The sequence below is a fragment of the Chrysemys picta genome, chromosome 1 (genome assembly GCF_011386835.1).
Source record: "Chrysemys picta bellii isolate R12L10 chromosome 1, ASM1138683v2, whole genome shotgun sequence".
In the NCBI taxonomy this organism is placed as follows: Eukaryota; Metazoa; Chordata; order Testudines; family Emydidae; genus Chrysemys; species Chrysemys picta.
In genome coordinates this window covers 209,072,581-209,098,802 of record NC_088791.1, presented here as the reverse complement: position 1 = coordinate 209,098,802, position 26,222 = coordinate 209,072,581, and the positions used below count along the sequence as shown (strand labels likewise).

General features: G+C 43.5%; 1 protein-coding gene across 1 annotated transcript in view; it reads right to left on the bottom strand.

The window, feature by feature from the left end:
• Window positions 1-15,430, bottom strand: part of LOC112059376 (uncharacterized) — a 66,413-nt gene extending 50,983 nt beyond the window's left edge. The window contains exon 1 of the mRNA XM_065579252.1: window positions 14,852-15,430. The gene's annotated coding sequence lies outside the window, so the exon portion shown is untranslated. The remainder of the gene's footprint in view (window positions 1-14,851) is intronic.
• Window positions 15,431-26,222: the final 10,792 nt, after the last annotated feature.

Below are 26,222 nucleotides of genomic sequence, written 5' to 3'. Positions count from 1 at the left end.
GCTGTGGCACTTTTGAATGATTTGAATATTTTAAAAGAGTGATTAAAGAGCAAACAAGCCATTAATCCACTAAAATAGTAGGAGCCCCTAACTACTGATCACCCCTGTCCCAAATCAGCCCCTTAATGTTTCCACCTCCTGAGCTCTCCCAATTGTCTAGTTTTATCCTGTTATCTTCCTTGCCACCTTCCCTTAACCATCCTTGGATTTACAGGAAGCTAATCCTGTTTAGACAGGTGTTCTGTCACATAACCTAGGCGAGGATGGGAATGTGCTTGGAATTCTGAGCTATAAGTCTCATATATCACTATGGCTGTATTTCATCCAGGTAGGAAGCCTTCCAAACCCATCTGTCTTGTAAAATCTCTTTGAGAAGTAATGATGGTTTAAAATATATTTTAACATATGAAATATGTGAACTGCATGTCAGAGTGATGATGCGTCTTTCTGCTGGTCCTTTACAATTGATTTGCTACAGCTGCTGCCAAAAATGAAATCCTAACGGGGAAAAAATTAGATCTTTCATTTCCAGGGGCTATTTTGTACTAATATTTGAACTAGAATTTAGAGCAGCTAGAGCTCAGAAACCCTCACATCAGAGCACAACCAGAGAAGAACTGTAAAGGTTTAGGAATGAATGGATGAAACTGGGATCTGGCAGGCAGCTACCCCTTTCTGAGTGACACTGTCCCAAATTTCCAGTCTGAAGTGGGACAGAGAAATCATTGGAAAGTATCTCTTTATTCAGCATTTTTTCTCCCTTTTCTCCATTTGCATCTTTTCCTCCTTACAGAAGTGGCAGGTATAACAACGTTTTCCCTTCTGTCTCCAGCAGAGAGACTCTTCTCAGTGCAGCTGCAGGGATTCCATCACCACCTCCCAAAGAGAGGTGGGTGGCAGCAGGAGAGTTAACTTAGGCCCCACCCCCATGATGGACCAGCCCATCCATCCACTCGCCTTTAAGGATATAAAGCAAGAAGTATGCAAAACTGCCTGAAATTCTCTAATTGCCTGCTATCCCCCCAAACACTGACCTTTTACATTTGTACAAGTAATGGTCTCCAGAGCTCAGCACCAGGGCAGGGGAAACCTTCAGACTCTCAGTAAAGAATGCAGTCTCTAGTCCAGTCAAGCTTTGCCTGAATAAGGACTGCAAGATTTGTCCCATGTACACAAAGGGGAGAGAGATAAAATAGGAGTTTTAAGCACTATTTATACTGCTGGAGTCATAGCTGAATTTGCAGCCATCCCACTGCAGTAAGCAATGGGCTAATATGACTGCTGTATAACAGCAAGCCTCCAAGTAATCTGTGTAGTTCTTCCTCCCCACCCCTGCATATATCACTTGTGGTCAGACTCCCTCCTCCTCCCATTGGCTTCAACTCTGAGTATAAAAAATCATTTAAAATCGCTGCCATTTCCACACTTTTATTCTGGCCTCAATCAAACTGGTAGTTCAATAAATAAATCATAGACTGTCCATTACTTTACTTGTTACAAAACTGTAGATAATGAGAAAGCATTTGCTTTCAAGCTGCAGCTTTGGAGGGAGAGAGATTTGTTTTAAAACTGTGGTCCATGCTGGGACTAAAACTATGCACGTTAAAGTGACGAAGGATCTGTCTAGTGTAGACTGGATTAAATATCTTAGAGATTGACTATGACTAGCTAACACATTTTAAACGACTGTACATGGGTGTTTAAAATCATGCTATGTTCTGTGTTTCTATAGGGTCTAGCACACTGGGGTCCTGGTCTAAAACTAAGGCTCTTAGGTGCTATGGTAGTACAAAGAATAATTAGAACATGTTAGTGAACCCATTTTTAGACACGAGCTATTTTCTTAGTCTAGATATGGCCGTAGTAACCAATGGCATTGCTCATGTGTTTTTGCAGGATCCTTCCAGACATGCCAAACCCATGAAAAAAACGCAGAAATTGGGCTTGTTTTTGGCTTAATTGGCTTGTGAGTTGCTTGTTGGCTAGTTTGTGGCTTGTTGCTTGTTTGGCTTGTAGCTTGTTGCTTCTTTTTTTTGATCGGCTCCCAACAAGCAGAGGCAAGGAGGGGCAAGCAGGGGTAGGGGGCAAGCCAGGGCAAGGGGGGGGAGAGAGTCAGGGGTGCACAGCGGGCCCAACACAGTCCCAGACTTCACGCCAGGGGGATCTAGTCACATAGAGTGTTGGGGTTCTTAGGAATTGACTTGTTTTGACCTTGTTTTGAAATGGGATTAGCTTGATTTTTGGCTTATTGTGAAAGCTGGGGTGCTTATTTATCGCGTGAAAGTTGGCAACTGTGAATCCTTCATTTTATAAGACCCTTAGAGGTGTTGAATCTTTAACAAAGACACCCTTTCTCTAAATATTCTTTAGGCATTGCAGTTTAATAGGCAAAGAGAATAACAAAACCCAATAAAAACAAGAGTGTTAAACAGTGTGATTGAAAAACCCCTCTCAATTGCTTAACCTTGTGGGAGTGAAATTTTACTACTTCTCCAGTTGCTTTTGAGTCTCCCAAGGTAGACCTCAATTTCTTATGTAAAAAAATAATATAAACCTTTCAAGCCTTACCTTATAAAGAAGAAAAATATGTAACTCATTTTTTTAACTTACTTGTAACATGGTTTGCCCATGCTTATATACCTGACTCAATCACCATGTTATCCTATCCCTACATCTGATAGTTTGCATGGCGTTTAAGAGATAGTATTGTACTGTCATGTTCCAAAGTAGACTGATTTAGCTCACAATATTGTGGTGCTGGTATGTGGAGTGGAGTTGATCCAAAAGTGTGAGTGTATTAAATCCATAAAGAAGGAACAAGTGGCAGCAGAAAATCTGTACTTTTTATGCCCTTTTTATGCATTTTGACCTAAATACCTGCATGTGTGTTCAGTTGTACACAGGCAAATGCACACACATACCTCTAGCATTCCTATAAGATGCTCAAAAATTGTATCAAAATAAAATGTTGACAAAAAACAAACTTTTATGAAAATGTGGGCGATGGGCTATTTCCCCCCCTATTTTCTGACCAGCTCTATCTTGACGTCACAGTTACTGGATATAATTGTGAAAAAAATGAGGGAATAGTACTGTGTGTCCATTAGAACTAACATTAACTCAAAGTTTTAAGTATGGCTTAACTCAAATATTAAGCCTGGCTCTTCTGATGTGACTTCATAGTTAGAATTGTTTTTTCACTTCCAGAAGCACAGCGGACACCTTAGTATATAATAATGTATTGGGAATGAAAACCTCAGTGAACACTGATCTAAACTTTATTGAGAATTTGTTACTGTGGTGCTAAAATCCAACTACTAGAACTAAAGACGTGTTTCAAGAAACTTCTGTATTTTCTCAAATTTTAAAAGAAATGTGCCTTGACCCATGCCTGTGTCCTTTTTTGTTTTCACTTTCCACAAACATTCAAACGAAGAGGTTTTAGTCACACAAATGATGGTGGAAAGTGAATTTTAAGCTCACATGCTCAAATATATTGTCTATACTGGCAATTTACAGCACTGCAACTTTCTCGCTCAGGGGTCTGAAAAAACACCCCCCCTGAGCGCAGCAAGTTTCAGCGCTGTAAAGTGCCAGCGTAGACAGTGCACCAGTGCTGGGAGCTACGCCCCTCGCGGAGGTGGGGCGACCCACCCAAGGCACGTTAAAGTGCTGCCACAGCAGCACTTTAGTGTTGCCAGTGTAGACTAGCCCTAAGAAGTGGTATATTTTATATGGGATGGGACACAGCTTGAGTCAGAAGGGAACAGAGTTTCTAAAAACCCTTTCCAAAGACCTGCCACAGAGCTAATTTAGGCTCTCCTTCCCTTGTCACTTACCCCCTATGAATGCCAGTGTGGGGTGGTATCACTAAACAATTACAGCCTGTATTTGATGGGGACCATATCCTGAAGAAATCTTTCCCAGACCCTCTCTTCTGGCCTTCATCCAATCCCCAACCTTGCCAAGTTCATCAGCAGAAGCAAGATCCCCACGGATCAGGTCTCATCAAATCAATGTGGCACCAGACCCTGCCATAACATATGCAAAACCTGCAGACATATCTTCACTGCTACAATGATCAACAACCCCCACAACACACCTTTCAAGATCCAGGGGACCCTACTTATACTTACAACATGTGCTAGAACTCATCCAGGACACTAAATGCGCCCATAACAACTATGTAGGTGCAATGAGAAAATCACTACATTCTTGAATGAACTCACACTGAAAAATGAAAAAAGACAAAAACACCCTATCACCCTAGGCAAATACTTTTCACAGAACAATCATTTCATATCTGACCTCTCAGTCCTTGTTCTCAAAGGAAACCTGCATAACATTTTCAAAAGACAAGCCCGGGGGCTTAAATTCATACCTTTGTTAGACACTAAAAATCATGGTCTTAAAGACACTGGATTTATGGTTTATTACAACAGTCTATACCTAACCCCCTCTACTTATCCTATGACTGCAAAGGTGTTAATGATCTATTTGATCTTGAATGGTGTCTGTAGCAGGGTGGCCACCCACTCCTGCCCTGAAGGGCTTAAAACAGCCTTGGGAGAGGGATGTGGTAGGGGAAAACCTGGGCTGATTGGGGAAGTAGCCACAGCTGGGCCACGCCCCAATCAGGCTGCAGCTGGCCCTATAAAGAGGCTGTGGGCTGGGAGCACAGGCAGTCTCTCTCTAGGCACAGAAAGAGACGGGCCTGGCTGCCTGGGACTTGAGTAAGGTACCGGAGTAGAGCAGTGCTGGGGAATAGGGCAAGGGAGCTGGGGAGCTGCAGGCCTAGCGAAAGGCCTGAAAAGGTACTGGGGTTGCAGAGGTGCAGCCCGGGAGTAGGTGGAGGCAGCAGGTTCAAACTGTCCTTGCCGATGATGAGTGGTACGGAGTGCAGGGGCTAGATGAGGACTGGCAGTGAACACTGAGGCAAGGTGGGGATAGAGGGTGGGGATTCCCCTGGGAGGGGAGCCCAGAGAGTGGGGGTACTGCCAGGGGGCAGCACCCAAGGGAGAGGGGCACCGGGGTTTAGAAGGGACATGGGGCCAGTGACAGTGGGACATTGGCCTGCAGAGGGCGCTCCAAGGCTGGAGGAGGCTCCGCAGTGTCTTACAGTACGTATGAACTACTTATGCTAAACAATCTGTTCCATCTTGTATTGAGCTGTGACACTCTGAGTACCTTTCCCAGACCGGAAAAAGAGTTCTGTGTAGCTCAAAAGCTTGTTACTTTTACCAATAGAGGTTGGTCTAATAAAACCCATTTCTTCACCCACCTTGTCTCTCTAATATCCTGGAACCAACATAACTACAACAACACTGCATTCAACAAGATACCTAAACATGTGAAATAAATTCATTTGAGGATCTGCGCCCGTGGAGCTTTTAATACTTGAGTAGTATTACAAGGGGTAGGCAGGGTCTCCCAGGATCACAGTGGGCATTTCAACTTCCCCTATAGTGATCTTCTGGTCGGGGAAGAAAGTCTCTGTTTGCAGCTTCCTGAACATCTGAAAGATGTGTATGTCATGCACCTTTCTGGACCAGCCCGCGTTAATGTCCGTGAAAGGTTCATGGTGATCCACAAGCGCCTGAAGAACCATAGAGAAATACCCCTTCCGATTAATGTACTCGGTGGCTAGGTGGTCTGGTGCCAGAATTGGAATATGTGTGCTATCTATCGCCCCTCCGCAGTTAGGGAAGCCTATTTGTGCAAAGCCATCCATAATGTCATGCATGGTGCCCAGAATCATGGTCTTTTAGAGCAGGATACGATTAATGGCTCTGCACACTTCCACCAACACAAGTCCAACAGTCGACTTTCCCACTCTGAACTGGTTAGCGACCGATCGGTAGCAGTCTGGTGTAGCCAGCTTCCACAGTGCAATTGCCACATGCTTCTCCAATGGCAGGGCAGCTGTCATTCTCGTGCCCTTGCGCCACAGGGCTGGGGCAAGCTCATCACACAGTCCCATGAATGTGCTTTCCTTGTCCAAAAGTTCTGCAACCACTGCCTGTCCTCCCACACACGCATGATGATGTGATCCCACCACTCAGTGTTTGTTTCCCGAGCCCAAAAGCAACGCTCTACTGTGGTCAGCACCTCTGTGAATGCCACAAGCAATCTCATGTCGTAGCTACTATGCGTGGCGAGATCAATATCGAACTCCTCTTGCCTTTGCAGTTTAAGGAATTACTCCACTGCCACTTGTGACGTGATAGGGAGAGCAAGCAGCATATTGGTCAACAGTTCTGGATCCATTCCTGCAGACCGAAGAGGCAGAGCACACAGTACACAAACCATTGAAAGATGGCTCCAAATGCGGACGGAAGCTCAGGAATTGCTGGGATGCGAAGCTATACATCACTGGGCATTGGGACAGGACCCAGGATGCCCCACAACTCCCTCCACCTTCCCACAATTCTTAGCGGCAGAAGAGGAAGAGATGCTCTGTGGGATAGCTGCCCAAAGCGCACAGTTCTGAATACCGATGCAAGTGCCGCAAGTGTGAACACTCTATTGTGCAGGCAGCTGACTGTGAACGCACAACAGCAGTTTCCTTTCAGCGCTCTCTGAGCAGTGATATAACTGCCGGCAATGTAACTCTGCCAGTGTAGACATACCCTAAGTTACACATATGCATAAGTACCTTGCTGAATCAGGGCCTAAGTGACACAGACAAGAAACTAACTGCACTCATGGCAATCAGGGACTAGCATATGCATACTATTACTTTGGTGGAAGAAATTTAAATGTAAATTCTGCACCTAACCAATAATTCTTTGCATAGTCTAATTTTTCTAGGAATGATGCCTTGGGTAAGGCTTGTGTGGCCCAGGAAATAAAAGCTTTAAAATTTTCTAAAATTCCATAATCCAATTTATCTGCTACCTCTTGCTGAGCGATTTAGAGGCCCAAGGGCTTATTTAAAGCCCTCCATTCAAGGACAAGAAACAATGCTATTTAACTTCACTTATATGACCAATCTGCTAACACAGCTTGAATTTTAACTGAGTACTCACAGCGAGCTGTTCATGATCAATCCATAGAGTAATAAAAGACACCAAAATTCACTGAGAAATATTTTTCAATGAATACATTCAAAAAAATCACAATCTCCTCATTTTTTTTTCTGCAGTCAGAAAAAAGGGTAAAAAATTGTCAAGCTAATTGTTTGTGATGAATGTGGTGTTGTTTGTTCTATGACAGTAATTCTGATAAAGAAAATCAGCATGTGCTCCTCAGAAAACTAATTACTCACAAACATAATTTAAAGATCTAATCTTCTCAGAGAGGCTATTTTATTTTATGCACTTAGATAACTCCATTAATACATAAACTCAAAGTCTGGGCTACACTATTTGCTTCATAGTTCACTTGGTTTCCTTATCTAAAGAAAAGTGAGGATGGTGAGATGTTGACTTTGCGGATTCCTGCAAGTAAGCGAAACGTCTTTTTAATGAAGATGAATCACTTTTCTGAGGCATGTGCGCCTCTGTGCATCTGTTCAACTCCTGGCCCAGCTACTTGAGCCAGGCCCTGGGGTCAAGATTTGCCCTCTTTTTAAAAAATCAATTTTGGGAGTCAAATGCGGCCTTTAAAATGGACATCATCTTTAAAAAATAAAAGTGTGCCTCATCAGTCTGGATGAGGTCAGGTATATTGGGCCTGCTTGCTAGTTTCATTGAGTTCTGTTTCTTTTGTGTGACGTAAATGTCACTCACTTCCAGTTTCAATTGAGGATTTGAGTCTGTTTTGGCTCTCTCTGGTTTTGCACCAACAGATGGTCATTGGTGCCTTCCAAGCAGGGCAGGCTCTGGCTTTTTTGCCGCCCTATCCTAAGTGTGCAAAACTAAGAGCTGTCCAACTGAAATTTCAGAGGCATCAACTTATTCCATAGTAAATTTGGTAGATTTATTTATTTATTTTGGTAAGTTTGGGACAAATTAACAAGGAATTTGGACAATGCATCAAATGAATCTCTTAGGATGCTTATCCTGGGTGCTTAACAATCAGGTCTCAGGACTGGGCATAGCATGGAGTGGTACTAAAATATAAGCCCAGGGCAATAGATGCAGACAATATCTTAGGCTCGGTCTACAGTTAGGTTGACATAAGGCATAAGGTTGACCTAACTCTGTAAGCATCTACACCACAATGTTGCTCCTGCCGATATAAGTCACCACTACACCCACCTAATAACTTCACCTCCATCAGAGGTGCTTAGGTTGATGTAGTTAGGACAACGCAGTGCCAACAGCCTGAGCTGTGAGCCCCAGAGAGGCGGGGCTCCAGCAGTGAGCCCTGCTGTCAGCCCAGAAGGGGGTGAGGGGGAAGCTCCAGCTGTTAGTGCCCCACACTGCCCCACACAGATGAGTAGATGGAAGCGCTCCTGGTGATGATTGCGGTGGCTGTATGTCGACCTAACTTACGTCAACTTAATTTTGTGTGTAGACAAGGCTTTAAACTTCATACTACTCAACTTATGCAAGTTAAGTGCATTTCACCCCAAGATTGTGTTTATATGGGTCACCATGAAAAAGTCAGAGTTTACCAACATATTGTGATATGTAAGCAAAGTTGCTATCCAATGTAGGTCTAGAAAATTGCTGTGGGCTGGCATTTTCAAAAGTCCCTAAGTGTTTTAGGAGCACAAGTCGCATTGTGGCTTGTAAAAACAATGAGGAGTCCTTGTGGCACCTTAGAAACGAACAAATTTATTTGGGCATAAGCTTTCGTGGGCTAGAACCCACTTCATCAGATGCATGGAGTGGAAAATACAGGAGCAGGTATAAATACATGAAAAGATGGGAGTTGCCTTACCAAGTGGGAGGTCAGTCTAACGAGACAATTCAATTAACAGTAGGATACCAAGAGAGGAAAAATAACTTTTGTAGTGAGTCACTTAGGTGCTTTTGAAATCTCTCATCTGATGTATTAGGTACCACAATGTTGTACATAGCAGTAAATACTGATTTTGGAGAGGCAACTACTGAAGGATGTCTAATGACAAACAATATTGATAATACAAATAGGGGGTTCACTATGAAGAAGTATGTGTGTATGCTGTTGTTTATGTTGGTTTTAACATAGCGGCTACATGCCCTAGTCATGGACCAGGTCCCTATTGTTCCAGGCACTGTATAAATGTAGAACAAAAAGATGGTCCCTGACCTCAAAGAGCTTTCAATCTAAGTACATAATGTGATAAGCAAGAGAGAGAGAGAAAATATATTTTAAAAATCTAGAATTAGGAAACTTGAATACCTGATGTTAGGAACATAAAGCTAACCTTAAGCACCTGAGTAAATGGCTTGATTTTCAGGGGTGTTGATCACTAGCAGCTCCCATTCAAGTCAGTAGAGTTGCATCCACTTACAGTAAGGCTGAATTTGTCTCCCTGACTTTATTAAAGGTGCATGATATGTAAGGGCTTGATTCAAATGCCCTTAACTCTTGTTGAGTGGTATCTTACCCATGATTAGCTCCACTGAAGTCAGTGGGGGTAACTTGCAGCAGAAAGTTCTATCTGGTATCGGTAACGGTGGCAAAATCTGGCCCTATGTTAGGCCAAAAGTTGGCCTTTAATTCTCATTTTTTTTAAAAAATCTGTACTTGATGGGGTTACCTACTTCATTTGTGGGTGCTCCCTTGTAATTTGAAATGCTGATTAAAACTAACAGGCCAGTATCAGATGTCATATGAAGTTATCTAGGTAAAATTCAGATAATTTAATGTCTTGTATGCAGTTGACCATACTTTTATGATTGGAATACAGAAACAAGGTCACTGAAGAATTTAATTTTGCAGCTCGTGACAATTGGGATGTAAACTATATAGAATGTGGAACTGTAGTATCTTCTTGTAACTGTTTTTGGGCTTTTAATCCTCACAGAGTCCTTTACATGTATCAGTGGTGTAAGGACCCTTGCAATGTATTTAGTCACAACTGGCATCAAATTCATTGCCTCTTACACAAATACCACCAAAATGTGATCAAACCATTAGCAAATACTTTTGTTCCTGACTTAAAAAGTATATTTATTGTTTTCAGAGGGATGCATGTTAATAGTTTCAAGTTGATTTAAGGAATATGATGGTAGTGATTAGCATTTTCATCTGTCCACTCTTTAGGCAGACTCTGTGTCCAAGGAACCCTTCTGGAATTTCCTTGAGCAGCGGACCATAAGCTGATAGAAATAAAGGGAGTTTAATAGGCTTGTGCTGAGAGTTGTGTATTGTTCTAATACTTACTTTTAATTGGCTTTTTTCCAAAAACTGATCATATACCTCCTTCTGCAATTTTAGCTGAGCATATAGTGAACTAAAATCTCAGTCTCACCCTACTGAATATACTGGCTTTACCAGTAGTCAAAGGGGACTTGCAAAGCTTTTTCACCCCCACCCCCGCTTTTTGGCTTATGAGACTCATGATCCATGAAGATCCATTTCTGTTTTATTTAATTTGCCAAAATCCTTGTATTTGTGATTTTTTTTTTAAATTACAAATGATGGCTCTGTCCCATTTTCCCCCTGCCCCCAGAAAAAACAGAGTGAGAAGGAATTACGTTTTGCCCTCAACTGACATCACTGCTATTTGCATGCCAACCACTAGCAAATAACTTTCCTCTCTCACCCCATATACTCTTGCCTTGGTTAAAGTTGTTATATCGCTGCCTCCCAGCAGAAACAGTGTAGGAAGGAAAATACTCACTGGATAGGAGCAGCTCGGATTACTGTCACTGATTAATGTGTCCACAGTGTTTGCGACCGCAAGGTACACAAGCTGCTGAGGGCAAAGTGGTACATCCAAAGAGCAAACTTCCAGGAGGAATAAAAGACAGGGGGAAAATGTTTGTTTGGGGGTTATTTTTGTTTTTTAAATTATTAGGAAAACTTAAATATAGCTGATAAAATAGAAGGGCTGCTAGGAAAATTCAGGAAAGCCTTACAGGTCACTATGGAGATTTTGAAAATAGTCTGAACCAAGCCCAAAATAAGTGTGTGAACTTCAAACCCCCTCCCCCGCCTGCCCCAACATGCCTAGACACCTCCTATTCCTCTTGCCCCAGCTTCAAGGCTGCCATGTTTTCTGCAGCTCTGTGTGTAACATGTTATGCTAGTTATTTAACAGCTAATTTGCATATTTTCAAGTTATTTGTATATGATTATACGCTTCAGTGTATGATCAATACACCCTTCCCCAAGCAGTGAGGCAGACAGAACATGGAAATGCATATAATCTGGCAGCTATGAGGCTGAGAGGGTGTCCAGGGATGCTGGATTGCTGACAGGTGTAGGATTGCCAGGTTAGGTGGGTGGATTCTGAGGTGGCTGGGCTGGTGGGTGCTGAGAGGTGTCTGTGGTAATTGGGGGCTGGAAGTGCTGGGATAGCCAGGTAGGTGGTGTCTAGGAGGGGAGCTGCAGCCTCTCTGGAGGATGATGGCTGGGGTCTTGCATTTGGCTGTGACGTAGGGGTTCTTATTGGGGGATAGAGGTCAGGCTTGGGGTAACCTGGAGCTAACACTGACTGAGCTCCGTCCCCGTCCCCCTCCCCCGGACACACACACCTTCTGTCCCTGCCAGCCAACTGGCTGCTGTGCGGCCACCTCCCTGCCTCTCTTTGCAGCTGCAGCTGTGGCTTCTCTGCACAAGTCCAGCAGGGGGAGCAGGCAGAGGGGAAGTCAGACAGTATGCCTGAAAGGAGGCTTCACAGTGACTACTAGAGGCCAAAGGTGGATCTGCAGCTTACAGATGGTTGTTCTGAGATAATGGGGGATAAGATCCACAAATAATACCACAGCTATCAGATACCCCAAAGATACTGTGTAGTGTGGCAGACATACTAGGCAGTGTCATACCATCTACCACCAGTGGAGGTCTCATGATGAGCTGGAGCTGTTCCAGCTCCTGAAGGCTGCTATACACCTGAATGCCACAGGCCATGCATCCAGCAGAAGAAGGGAGCATATAACAGGCCATACAGCTTCTGGGAGGATTGAAGACCATATGGAGCACCCTGCAGCTACTGTCCTTCCCTGCTGCCTCTGCTACTCCTTCTCCAATCCTACCAAAAACTAAGAGAAGGGAATTACTAATCTTGGTGATGGTAATGGTGTGTATCACGCAGGTCAGGGAGGGGTTCAGAATGTGGAGGATGGGTTTTCTGACCTGGACGGTTGTGTGCAAGGGGGATATTCTTAGTCTACAAGTATCAGGTGGGAAATGTTGCCAACTCCAGCAATTATATTGTGCGTCTTGTGATCTTTGCTATTTCTCTTAAAGCCCCAGCTCCTGGAGGCCTGTGATTGAGCAGCTCAGCTTTCATATTAAAAAAAAATAGTAAGTTTCTAGGCTTCATGGGGAAAATCATGAAAATATGAAATCTAAAGGCTCGAAACCAGAAGGAAAAATTAAAAAATGCAACATTTATTATTGTCTAAAATCTCATGATACAGGCAACGTGCCTCATGATTTTTTTGAATGCTTGGACTTAATTTTGGACAGAATTTTAGAGCTTGGTGGCAAGAAGCTTCTGATCTGTGGAGAGGTTAGCTGAGATGTAGAGGGATCGTAGCCTGGGGAGGTAAGTACAGGGGAGGTAAGTATAGGGTGGAAGTGTGTTTCTGAGTAGATCAGAAGTATAAATGAGGGATTTCAAGGAGATTCAAAGATGGAGGATGACATGAGACACCTGCTACCATAGGGTGGATCTGTGCTGATCTGCCCTGTGAAGGGCCAGGAAAGAACAGGGTGAGCCGTAGAGAGGATGGTGCTCTAGAACTATAGGGTATAATCAAAAAGAGTGGTGCCTATCTAAGCTAGCTTTTGAGGCGATTGAGACAAGATACATTATGCACACCTGTGAACAGGTGTCTTTCTCACACCCTGTGTGACAGAGACATCCCAGTCTTGGTATTTGACTTTGTCACCAAACAAATGATAATAGGACAACATGAAGTCCATCTGGCTCTCTGCTCCTAGCATTCATAGTTCAGTTCAGGCTCATCCTGAAGTTTTCTCTGCATCTAATACCAGATTCCTCACTGAGGACAGCCCAGCTCTAAAGCCTGCTTCATTCCCCCTGTTTTATTCCTCCAGCTGGTCGGGGGGGGGGGGGGGGAGGGTCATTCCTTCCAGGCTTGATAGTGCTGACAGGTGTTGGGGGTTAGGGACAGCTCCAGCCTCTGTCTCCACAACAGACAATTAACCTCTTCCTGTCCTGGTGAACCCAAGGCTTGTCCACCCCATCATCATGCCATTCCTTCCGATGTAATGTGTTTTTGCTTCTCTCTATTCTTAATCTTGTTGTTAACGCACACAGTTGAGTCTGGCATTGTTTTGAGGTAAAAATCCCTGCAGTCCATTCTGAGCAGGAAAACAACCTTCTGACTTTTTGTGAGAGGTGACTGAGGAGAAAATATCACCTATCATGGAGCACTTGGGAGAGTCAGTATTCTTTGAAGTGCCACTGCATGGCTGCGATTAGCAGGTGCACAGGGAAAGCTTGCTGACCACGAAGAATGTCAAAATCAGGAACCTTCGGTTAATCAAAATCAAAGCAGTTAAATGTTACAGCTGTTACCTTTTTGTGCATTGGACAAAATAAATCCTCCTGAGACAGAATAAGCCCAATATGCCACCACTCCTGCCCCCTCCCAAGTGTGTGTTTATGAATCCAAGTGCAGGGAGCAACTTTTTAAGCATTGCTATTTCAGAGGGCCTGATGATTGGGGATTGGTCCTGCTTTGAGCAGGGGGTTGGACTAGATGACCTCCTGAGGTCTCTTCCAACCCTGATATTCTATGATTCTGTGATGAGTACCTCTGACTCTCATTGACTGGTGGTTGCTTAGGCTTCAAAGGAATCTAGGTATCTAACTCCCATTGCAATCAATGGGAGGTAGGCACCTAAATATCTTTAAAGATCTGGGTCTCTGTCCCTCTCAGGATCAGTCTCTACCTAGCTATCTTTTTTTTACTGGATTCTTTTGGTAAATGCCATGCTTTTATTCAGCTGATCTGTTTTTTTCCTGCCTTGTTGTTTTTTGTTTTTTCAATAAATGCTGGTGGTTTGTAATCAAATAATTCAAACTACTGCTTGGTTCATCTCCAGCTATAGGGACACTGCCATATATTTGTAACATGCTCTTATTAATGGGCAGAATGACAGAGGAATATATGAAGGTAGCTTTTGAATAATGTTCAGCAATATCTCTTCAGTCAAACGTTCTGCCTCTGGAGTGATACTTCAGCCAGCTTTGCATTTAAACCTACGTTTGCTAAATACTTCAACAACACTTGAGACTGATTGGTTTAAAGTGGTGGAACTGACAGCCTATAACATCAGTTTCCTAAAAGCCCCAATTATTGCTATGCCTGCCTGTGACATGTTTAATATGTTTCTTTCCTTTGATAAATAGCTTTCATTTAGAAATGCACTGGAGTTTGCCCATTGTGGACAGAAGACTGTAGGTATCATATAAATTATTATTGACTTTTTCTTCAGCTCGTTCTTATACTCCTATCCCCAAAATAGGAACCACTTTCCAGCAAAATAGTTTGCATTTAAAGGACAAAAGTTTTAGGATTGTATAAATAGAAGTACATAGGTCAGCTCTTGTTGTAATTTAATTCTAAGCCAGAGTTCCAGCTCCTGGTTGTTATACTGAAATTATACCAACAAAATATGCTGCCTAACCGAGCTGTATGCCCATTAAATCTTCCTTTCCCATAAACCATTTTAAAAAAATCTCCCTTATTCTATTTTTGCCTAGTAATTTATTTACCCAGGATCTTCACCAAAGTAACAGGCTATTAAATATCCAGGTTTTGGCTAGCCCTACCTGCTAGCTTGTCCAGTTCACAAAATGCCTCAGTCCATCCTAGAGCAGAAGTTCCTGTGGATTTCCCTGTGCTTCACTCCCACTACTAGAGTGCCCAAGCTCCTTATTCCAGTGAGTAGGGTCCAGCCAGTCCCATCGCGTAATTGGTTGTAGGTCCCCAGCTCTGACTCTCATCTGGAAATGAAGAGAAGGTGGATGCTTAGTGTTTTCTGAAAATCAGAGCTGTTCTGAGCTGGCCTTGCAAAAATTGTCACTTTTGAAAATCTTGCCCCCAAATTGCTGTCCTCTCTTCAATATTCAATGAGGAACATTCTGTTTCCTGTGAGACAATTCTTAGCAGGAACCATTTTGTGAAATATATTTCCTGAATGTCCTTCAGAAGCTGAGAACATTTCACAATCCCCATGCGGCGATTAACTCTTCAGTCATCTCCACACCGCACTGCTCTTTCGGTGAGTCTGCTGCCACCACAAGGCTTTGTGTAGTCCCACCAATACAGTCTGACATCACGCAGGGTTGCCTCCAGGTGGCTAGTATGCTGCTGTACTGCTTTATTGATCCTTTCCCCATTCTCTTATACACTCCAATGACTCCTTTTAGACTGCTGTCTTGTATCCTTTCTCTATGATGCCATGAGCCCATTCAGTACTCTTACTTACTTTCCTGATTCACCCCTAAGGGCACAGCAGTTTTAACTTGTGTTTCCCTTTGCTTATGGAAGGATTCCCCCTCCCCCCTGTGCATGGGGAAAGGAAAGCAGTGGTACTTGCCTCAGCTCCATTTCCTTTCTCTGTGCTGGTCATCTCTAGGTCCTTGGCTGAATAGAAGTGTGACAGAGTGTGGGGAGACAAGATGGGGAGGTGATATCTTTTATTGGACCAACTTCTGTTAGTGAGAGACAAGCTTTCAAGCCACACAGAGCTTTTCTTCAGGTCTGGAAAAGGTACTCCTAGCATCAGAGCAAAATGCAAGGTGGAACAGATGTTTTAGCACAAATTGTAAGGGACCATTCAAGGTAGAGTGACCCATTTGACACCTCTGTCATCATAGGGGAAAAAGGAGGGGGTCAGTGGGTTACAGATTGTTGTAATGAGCCATAAATCCAGTGTCTTTATTAAGGCCACTGCAGTCTTTATTTTTAGCTAAAGTTAATTTTAGTGATGTTATAGTGCACAATCTAGGGTTCAGCTCTGGCAGCTACAGTCTAAAGTTCAATGGAGTTATCTCTGCTTGTTTTAGATTGAGAGTTCATAGGAACACATGAAACCATAGCAAGTAATACATATAATCACAAGAACAAGGTCCACTATCTCTTATCAATTTTATTAAAGTTGCCAACAAAGTTATGAAGGTCACAGCATATACAACTCCTAGATATATCCATGCACCAGTTATAGCTACAGACATGCTCACATCCTCCTAGATAGTGTTAGAGTCTGATGGCGCTCTCCTGGATTGATCATCAGTACAAGGATGGTTCCTGCTGGAGGTCTCCCAAGTGCAATTTTCCCACTTTGGGCACCCCCTTGTTATGTGATTCTGTCTATACCTACATTCTGCACATGTACATGAAAGTGTCAAGCCTCTTTTCCCTTATTGGTCTGTGTCCCCTAGAAACTTAAGAGACCCCGAATTCTACAGGTTGTGTAGGATCTCTTTATTTTCATTAGTACTGACGTACTACCTATACCCTGGGGCTAAGACACATGTTAGAGACAGATGTGCCTCTACAGCATTTTTGTGATTTAAAATTAATCTTCAGGCTAATTTTTTGCAATATTACCACTTGGTATCTCTTTTCCCATAATCTTAGCGCATCGGGTTATTCTTCAGTCACTTACTTATGTCAGCATTTCTTATCTCCAAGGCCTAAAATAGCTAAGCTAATACCTTGCAGGCCTCAGCCTACAGGTCTTGCATTTCAGCCTTTCTTACTTAGATATCTAATACATGATTCCCTCTAAATACTGCTTAATCTTAGAATCATAGAATATCAGGGTTGGAAGGGACCTCAAGAGGTCATCTAGTCCAACCCCCTGCTCAAAGCAGGACCAATTCCCAACTAAATCATCCCAGCCAGGGCTTTGTCAAGCCAGGCCTTAAAAACCTCCAAGGAAGGAGACTCCACCACCTCCCTAGGTAACGCATTCCAGTGCTTCACCACCCTCCTAGTGAAATAGTGTTTCCTAATATCCAACCTGGACCTCCCCCCACTGCAACTTGAGACCATTGCTCCTTGTTCTGTCATCTGCCACCACTGAGAACAGCCGAGCTCCATCCTCTTTGGAACCCCCCTTCAGGTAGTTGAAGGCTGCTATCAAATCCCCCCTCATTCTTCTCTTCTGGAGACTAAACAATCCCAGTTCCCTCAGCCTCTCCTCATAAGTCATGTGCTCCAGACCCCTAATCATTTTTGTTGCCCTCCGCTGGACTCTTTCCAATTTTTCCACATCCTTCTTGTAGTGTGGGGCCCAAAACTGGACACAATATTCCAGATGAGGCCTCACCAATGTCGAATAAAGGGGAACGATCACGTTCCTCGATCTGCTGGCAATGCCCCTACTTATACAGCCCAAAATGCCGTTAGCCTTCTTGGCAACAAGAGCACACTGTTGACTCATATCCAGCTTCTCGTCCACTGTGACCCCTAGGTCCTTTTCTGCAGCACTGCTACCTAGCCATTCGGTCCCTAGTCTGTAGCAGTGCATGGGATTCTTCCGTCCTAAGTGCAGGACTCTGCACTTGTCCTTGTTGAACCTCATCAGGTTTTGTTTTTGTTTTGTTTGTTTGGTTGGTTTTTTTGGCCCAATCCTCTAATTTGTCTAGGTCCCTCTGTATCCGATCACTACCCTCTAGTGTATCTACCACGCCTCCTAGTTTAGTGTCATCTGCAAACTTGCTGAGAGTGCAGTCCACACCATCCTCCAGATCATTAATAAAGATATTGAACAAAACCAGCCCCAGGACCGACCCTTGGGGCACTCCACTTGAAACCGGCTGCCAACTAGACATGGAGCCATTGATCACTACCCATTGAGCCCGACGATCTAGCCAGCTTTCTATCCACCTTACAGTCCATTCATCCAGCCCATACTTCCTTAACTTGGCGGCAAGAATACTGTGCGAGACCGTATCAAAAGCTTTGCTAAAGTCAAGGAATAACACATCCACTGCTTTCCCCTCATCCACAGAGCCAGTTATCTCATCATAGAAGGCAATTAGGTTAGTCAGGCATGACTTGCGCTTGGTGAATCCATGCTGACTGTTCCTGATCACTTTCCTCTCCTCTAAGTGTTTCATAATTGATTCCTTGAGGACCTGCTCCATGATTTTTCCGGGACTGAGATGAGGCTGACTGATCTTATACTTCTATAATCCTAGAATTTAACTCTATTTAACATACAATGATTTAATATATCATGACATATGAATTAATCATAACAGCACATAATAAATGGATAATAAACTAAAATCATTGGCTACGCCAGGGATAGGCAACCTATGGCATGCGTGCCAAAGGCAGCATGTGAGCTTATTTCCTGGCCACCAGTCCGGGGGCTCGGCACTTTAATTTAATTTTAAATGAAGCTTCTTAAACATTTTAAAAATATATTTACTTTACATACAACAATAGTTTAGTTATATATTATAGACTTATAGAAAGAGACCTTCTAAAAATGTTAAAATGTATTACTGGCACGCGAAACCTTAAATTAGAGTGAATAAATGAAGACTTGGCACACCACTTCTGAAAGGTTGCCGACCCCTGGGCTACACCATGATTTTCAGTGTCTAGGAGAATAATGAATTTAAGCTCTCAGACTCATCTTTTGAAGGTATTGTGCAGGTTTCCTTTGAGGTTGAGGACTGATAGGTCAGACGTACAGTGATCACTTTGTGAAAAGTGTTCATTCACAGGTGATAGGGTATTTTTGTGTTTTATCATTTTTCTGTGTGAGTTAATTCAAGAGCATAGTGATTATCTGGTTTCACCCACATAGCTGTTGTTGGGGCATTTAGTGCACTGGATGAGGTTCATCACACATTGTGATGGGCATGTGTAGGGTCCATGGATCTTGAAAGGTGTGTTGTGGGGGATGTTGATATTTGTAGCAGTGGAGATGTGTCTGCAGGTTTATATCTATTGTTCTGGCAAGGTGTGGTGCTTTTTTGAGTTGGTGTGTCCTGATCTGTGGGGAACTTGCTTCTGACAATGATTTTGGAGAGATTAGTGGGTCGTTTGAAGGCCAGAAGTGGGGGTTCAGGAAGGATTTCTTTCAGAATGGGGTCCCCATTGAGTATAGGATGCAGTTGTTCAATGATACCCCATATGAGTTCCAGCATAGAGTGTAGGTGACAACTAGGGGTCTGCGGTCAGAGGGGGGTTTATTTCTGGATTGATATAATGGGGACAGTAGCTAGTCCGCAGTACATAGGGAATGAACTCCTTCTTCCCCTCTACTCTCCTTCCATGAACGTCTGTTCAGAGGGAACGGATCCTGGACTGATGAAAGGAGGAGAATGCCTAGGGGAAGGCCCTGCATGCTTTGAAAACTGGCTTGGTCTCCAGATAAGGGAAGTAATTATCTGTCACTCTTTTTGTTCATGTTACCTTCTTTGGTTTGTGTTTATGTAGATTCTCTCCTTCTGAGCAGGCCTCACTGCCTGTTGCTGTGCTTTGTACCTACTCCGTCATCTTACAAGAAGTTATAGTTGATTTGTTTTGTTGCCCATCTTCCTCCAGGTTGGCTTTGTGCCCTTGGCAAGAAGCAAGGCACACAGCCTGGGCTTCACCAGCACTGAACTGGACTCAGTCTTATATGATTTATTCACTGTTTTTCTCCTTTCCTACAGTCTAGTTAGGCAACTGAGTTTTATTGATACTGGGCTTGTCATTTGATATATTAAATGTGGCATAACAATTTGGGGTCGGAGAAATTATTTGAATCATTTGTATAATACTAAAATGTGCACAAAATGTCACAAAACATTGAGCGAGACACAGTCCCTGATCTGAGGAGCTTGCAATTTGAGACAAAATAAAGATGAGATAAGAGTCAGTGTTTTAAGTAAAGGAGAGTTTAGAGATTATTGGTGAGAGAATCAGGCCTGGATTTTCAAAAATGACTTAATGATTTGGGGTGCCCCAATTGAAACACTGTAAAGGGGTCTGATTTTCAGAAGGCAGGTGCGGTGCACTTTTCTGAGAAGTCAGCCCTTTTCATGATGTCTGAAATTGGGCAAGCAAAATCTCAAATCACATTTGAAAATTTAGGACACAAGCTAGGAAGGATTCGTCGTTGAAATGGGTTTGGGGCCAGGATTGGAAGGTGAAGACAGAGTGCTTGGTGAACAAGAATTGAGAGGCTGCTCTCAGCATAGTGGGGCAACACAAAATAAGACACATAGCAGAGTGCGAGAGAAGATGAAGGGAAGGGAGAGTACAGAGAGAAGCATGGAGACTAGGTAAAATCCTGACCCCACGGAAGTTACTAGGAAAATTCCCATTGACTTCAATGGAGCTAGGATTTCACCTTGTGAGTAGGAGTAAATGGGAGCAGACATATAGGCCAAGGTGTGAGTATGTAGTAACTTGATGGTGAGGGCAATGAACTTGAACTGATATGGCAAAAATAGGAAGGCAGTTAAGGGATTCTGGAGGGCTGTTGGTGTGGCCAAAGGAGTAGAAGTGTAAAATGACTTTAACAGCAACATTTTGGATAGATAGGTTGGGAATTAGTTGAGGGAGAGAGAGGCCTGATTTTATGCACTGCAGTTCAGTAGTGATCAGATGTTAATACAATAGAGATCTCTGTTCATTTTTCTTGATGAGATTTCAGTGTCAGATGAGGTATTTCATCTGACACTGAGCTCCACAGAGAATTCATGAAGGAGGTAAGCCGCTCTGACAATGTGTTGGCTGGTGAGCATTGTTCATTAGAGAGCCCGCTTAGCATTCTGAAAAATCATCCTTATTCTCTCAGCATTAATGCCTGGAAGACCACAAGCTAACATTCCCTGATTCAGCAGCACGAAAGCAGCTGCAACATTATTATGTATAGAATAAACATATATTAATTTAAAATGATATATCCTGAAATATTTGTTATATTTTGCTTTTAGCTGTATGGTCTTGATTCTCTAAGCAACAGATAAATTTCTGAGGAGATGGTGTTTCCATCCAGCATAGAACAGCTGTTGGGTCAGTTCCTCAGCGGGTATAAATCAGCGTAGCTCCCCTGAACTAAGGAGAGCGACACCAATTTACAGCAGCAGAGGATCTTTCCCCCTCACCCTCTATTGTCTACTATGTGTATTAATAATGCAGATGGTGAAACTTCTGCTGTCTGGCAGCTATCTGTCTCCGTCATTCTGTCAGCACCGCTGTCCTTTGCTGGCCAGAGAGGGCTGTTGAGCAGCTCCGGACACAGCTGTCTTTTTGAATCAAAAGGGCTTGGTTGAGTTGGTTTGTTGGTGGAGGCAAGTAGCAGAGCAAATTAGTGAAAATGCATCAGGCCTTTCACACTTCTGGTTTCAAATCCTTAGGCCACAAGTGACAATTAGTTTGGCAGGCTCAGAGAGCCATATCAAAGACCACTCCTCGAACCCAGCATGACTGGCAGTGCTTTGGAATGATCTAGAATGGAATAACAGGGCTGCTGCGGGTCACAACAGAAGATCTTTAGCAAAGCTATATAGGGAGTTTGCCTAATGCCTGCTCACAAGGAGGGGAATTCATTACTGTGCTGTGGCTACTTTATACCAGTTCCAGCATAAAACTGGCTGCAAAGTAGGCAGGTGCGCACATAGGACAGGCACAGGCCCATCTACACCAGCTCTCTGCCCCATTCACAGGAGGCCATGGCTTAGTGGGAAAGCTGGGGGTAGAAGGAGGCATGGTGGGATGTCCCTGCCTATGTAAGCAGGGAGAGCAAATTAGGACAGAGCTCAGGCTGCTCAAACCTGCTCCAGGGGTCACTCCAGCCCTAACACAGAAGAGACGCAAAGCATCTCCTCTCAGTCCTTGCAGCGGGCTCTGCACTGGCCCTCAGATTTAATCCCAGCAATGTGTCCGGCTCTAATCAGTGCTGTAACTCTTTTCATAAATGGATTTTGGTGTTTAAAGGTCTACTAATTTATTTAGGGTCATTAAGTGGCCAGCAAATAAGCTTTTTGTTCTCATTTGAACATAGCCATCCTGGCATTAAACAGTCATTTTCATATCGCATACACAGACATGTGCATTACATAGCCACCCCCTTCGGGCTGCACTGGAAATCAGAACTGGTAAAGAAGCCGAGTCTAAGGTGCAAGACTTGAACTGAAAGGCAAGACTGCGACCAGTTGAGCCACATCTTGCAACAAATTTGTGGTCCCTTCGGGTTACACCTTTGACGCCACATGCCATGGCTACTTGGATTTTCACAGTGACACTATTCAGATGGTGATGGGCATGGAACCTTAACAGAATAGGGGCACGCTTTATCACAAGGTTACATTTATAAGCAGTTTATAAAGGACTAATAGATGTTATAAGCAGGTCACAATGAGTCGCATGTAGTATAGAAAGTTATAAGTACATTTGTAGAGGGTATTGAAGATGGTTTTAAGTCATGTTTGTAATCGATCTTTTGACTCTATAGCACTCAATTCACCACTCATTGAAACATCTATTAATCATTTATTAAGCTTTATAAAATGTTTATTAATGTACCCTTAATGCAAAGTGGGACCTGGAAGAGATTACAATAAAGTGGGGGTAGCATTCAAGCACTTTTTCAAAACACCTAGCCTCTGCCACTGGAGCTAAAGCTGGTTCTCCAGAAACATTGTAATAGAAGGAGCTTCATGTGTCAAGAGCTCATATGATACAGGGTAGAAATTATTGTCAATGGAGTTACTGGAAAATAGGAGCTTCTCCTTTTCAATTTAGCATCTGAGAGAGAAAGAGAATGATAATCTGCTTTAGGTAATCACCTGACTTAATTTAGTAGGAGTCAAATTAGCATCCAAAGGGCTTTCAGCCAGGAAAGAAAGTCATATCTAGTGCGGTAGTGACAAAAGAGATGTTAGTTTTGGCTTGAACAAAGACAGATATGGGAATGAACTTCAGTCTGAGTACAGAGTAATCTAAGGAAGTATCCATGTGCTTAAGGTGATAGCTCCCTAAATTCAAATAATGTTTTGAAAATAACCTGGCCAGGGACAAGAAGTGGATGACACCTAGTTATCTCAAGGAGCAGGTTCAATACAATACTAAAAAAAAAAAGGAAGATATATCTAAGTATTCATACAGGAAAAGTAAACAACTGTGTTTGTCCAGGGAAAGGCTGATTATTCAGCTTCCCAAAATAAGTGCACCTGTGCAAATATTATGGCCCTTATATAAAAAAACACCTTAACATTTCATACTCAGTTGGATAGTACAAATTAACACTTTTACTTTACAGATATTCAAGAATATATCAAGGGGAGTTTCCTTGACAAGAAACTTACTGTGGCTGTGCCTGCACTAGAGAACTGAACCATTGGTAGTTGATCTATTGAGAAAGCATCAATATAAGTACCAGAGATTAAGTTGTGTCTGCTCTAGCTGTGTTCTTTAATTTTACTCTGAAACCCTATTTATGCTTTACTACACTATTACAGTCACTCTTCCCTGTAAGTACTGAGCCTACAGTTCTCAACTCAGCTCCCTGAAACTGGCTCCTGGGAGTTTTCAGTGAGCTCAGGGTAATTGTGGGGAAAGAGGTGAAATTCTCACCTTATGTTGGGCATCTCCCATAATCCTTGAGGGATGTTCCAATAATTCCACAGGTGCTAATGCTAATTCCAAAACCTTTTCTCAAAATGGAGGCTAGGGCAAATACTTATCTCTTGCTCTTTCCGCAGCAAGAAAAGCGGAGCTTTAAAAAAGCCGTTCCAAAGCAACTGAGAGTATGTTCTGGCAATACCTGTACAGGGCCAAAAACCAAGACCAATAGTTAAGAGTTATTTCTACAAAGCTCATCTGCACCCTCTCACCCCACCAGCAGCACAGGAGAAACATGTGCTCTTACAGTGTTTGAGGATGGTGTTCACTGAGTGCAGGGCTGGCTCTAGGCATCAGCAAACCAATCACGTGCTTGGGGCGGCATTCCAGCCATCTCTTTTTTTTTTTCTTTGGGCGGCAAAAGCCTAGAGCCGGCCCTGGCAGCAGTAGCGCATTGTGCGCGGGGTGCGCCCTCGGGCCGCTGCGGTTCACACCGCAGGGGAGCAGCACCCGCACCTTGTGGCTGGGCCGGGCAGGCTCCGAGCGGAGCACACCCAGGCTGGAGGGCCGCCCCGCAGGGCACACGGAGCCGCTTGCAGGTGCCGCAGGGTGGCCGCCTCCCAGCACCGCAGCTAGGGCTGGGCGAAGCGGCTCGAGCCAACCAGGGACTCGGCAGGGCGGCCAGAAGCAGCAGCAGTGGGACCATAGAGGCGGGGCGCTGCCATGCAGGGCCTGCGTCCCGCTCTCCGGGGCTCCGCTCCCTTTGGAGCTACCCTGCCCCGGCTCCTCAGCCCCCTGCCGGGGCAGTCCCCCAGCTCTGCCCTCCTGGGTCCCGGCCAGTCCTGGAGGTGGGAGTCCTGGCTGCAGGGACCCTAGGCTGAGGTGTGGCCCAGGAGCCCCGCTGCTTACCTTGACCCTGCCAGTGCAGGACCGGCTGGAGGCGAGGGGGAAGTGGGTGGAGTCAGCACTGGTGGGGGGGAGCCCAGGGCTGGGGCAGCAGGGGGTGCAGGGTGGGGGGGGAAGAGAACCCAGGCCTGGGGCGGCAGGGGGTGCGAGTGGGGGAGGGCACTAGTGGCGGGGGTGAGAGCCCAGGGCTGGGGTGGGGGGCAGCCAAAATTTTTTTTGCTTGGGGCGGCAAAAAACCTAGAGCCGGCCCTGACTGAGTGGACTGGACAGATACAACTTTGAAGTCCACAGTGAAGTTTTGCATGGCAAAATATAGTGTGTTGCACGGGCTTGTGATCAAGGCAGCTGATGTTCTGGAGATCATTGTGGGCTTTAAACCACTGGGATTCCTGAATAGCGCAGGCTGTATTGATGTAACATCTGTTTCCATTCTGAAGAAAAGAGTGGCAGGTTCTTGTGCAGAAAGTAGCCACATCAAATACTTGATGGCAGGGGGATGGAGCCTCAGGCACTACTGCCAATAGAACGTATTATTAATAATCCTTTTCAATGATGCAATTCTAAATCAAAACTCCAATGAGACAGCAGCCAAAACTGCAATATATTAATCTCTTGTATCTCATTTAGTCATCTAATGTGCTGGGTTACGTACCAACTCTCACTGTAGTTAGTTTCAGTTGCATCTCATGAATCTGCGGGATACCTGCCATGCTACATGACTCAGTGGAAACACTTTTTAAAACATATTTACTGTACTTGCTAATCAAGCACCCACCATTAAGGAAAAATAAATTAAGTTCTGGACTTATGAGAATCAGCTGATTAAAATGTCAATTATGTGATCACAAGCCAAACAGCAAATGCTATGCTTAGAGCTGAGTGTTTGCAAGAAACAATTTCAGTGCCTTGATGAGGATGCAAGCACTTTGGGCAAGAATATTCATGCCTCTGACTTTGCAATTCATTTTCTACTAACATTTGATTCAGTAAAACTCAATCATTTGAATGTTAGCAGAAAGCAACCAAAAACAGGGTACAAGTATGGTCAAACTAAACTCATTTAAAAATCTAAATGCATATCTGTAAAAAAAAAAAAAAAAAAAAAAAAAAAAAATGCATTATTCACTTACTCTAGCGGTGCTCCACATGCTATTCGCAAATAGCTTCTAAAGGACCTAGCATATCCATATTCTTCTGGGCAGGTTTAAAGAAGACCATAAAGGATTTGAAGAGATGTTTATTGTTAACTGATGTTGCATAACTCTCTACATGCTACCGTGAAAATGTGTTTCTTGGATGGAAAATAGCATCATTTCTATTTGTAAATTGCATTTGATCATTGAAGTATCCTGAACTGTAACAAAGGAAAGATTACCTTTCCTGATTTGCTGCATAATAGTATTATAGTAGGTTGCTATGACAACAAGATATAAGGCCCCTATATTTGAATGGGGCCCTCACTTCAAAGGTATTAGAAATCTACAAATTTCAACAATTTTTACTTCAAATATTCATTTCATCCTGAAATTATCACACAGTAGGGAAGTATAAATGTTATCACTAAGCAATTTGTCGCAAGAGAGCGGCAACAAAATGAAGTTTTAAGTAACGGTTTTTTTGGGTTTTTTTTAAATGTTACAGGCTGATTAAAAAAAACTGTATAGATGAAAGTAAAAAAGATCCCGCCGAGAGAGATGCAAAGGCAACTATTAA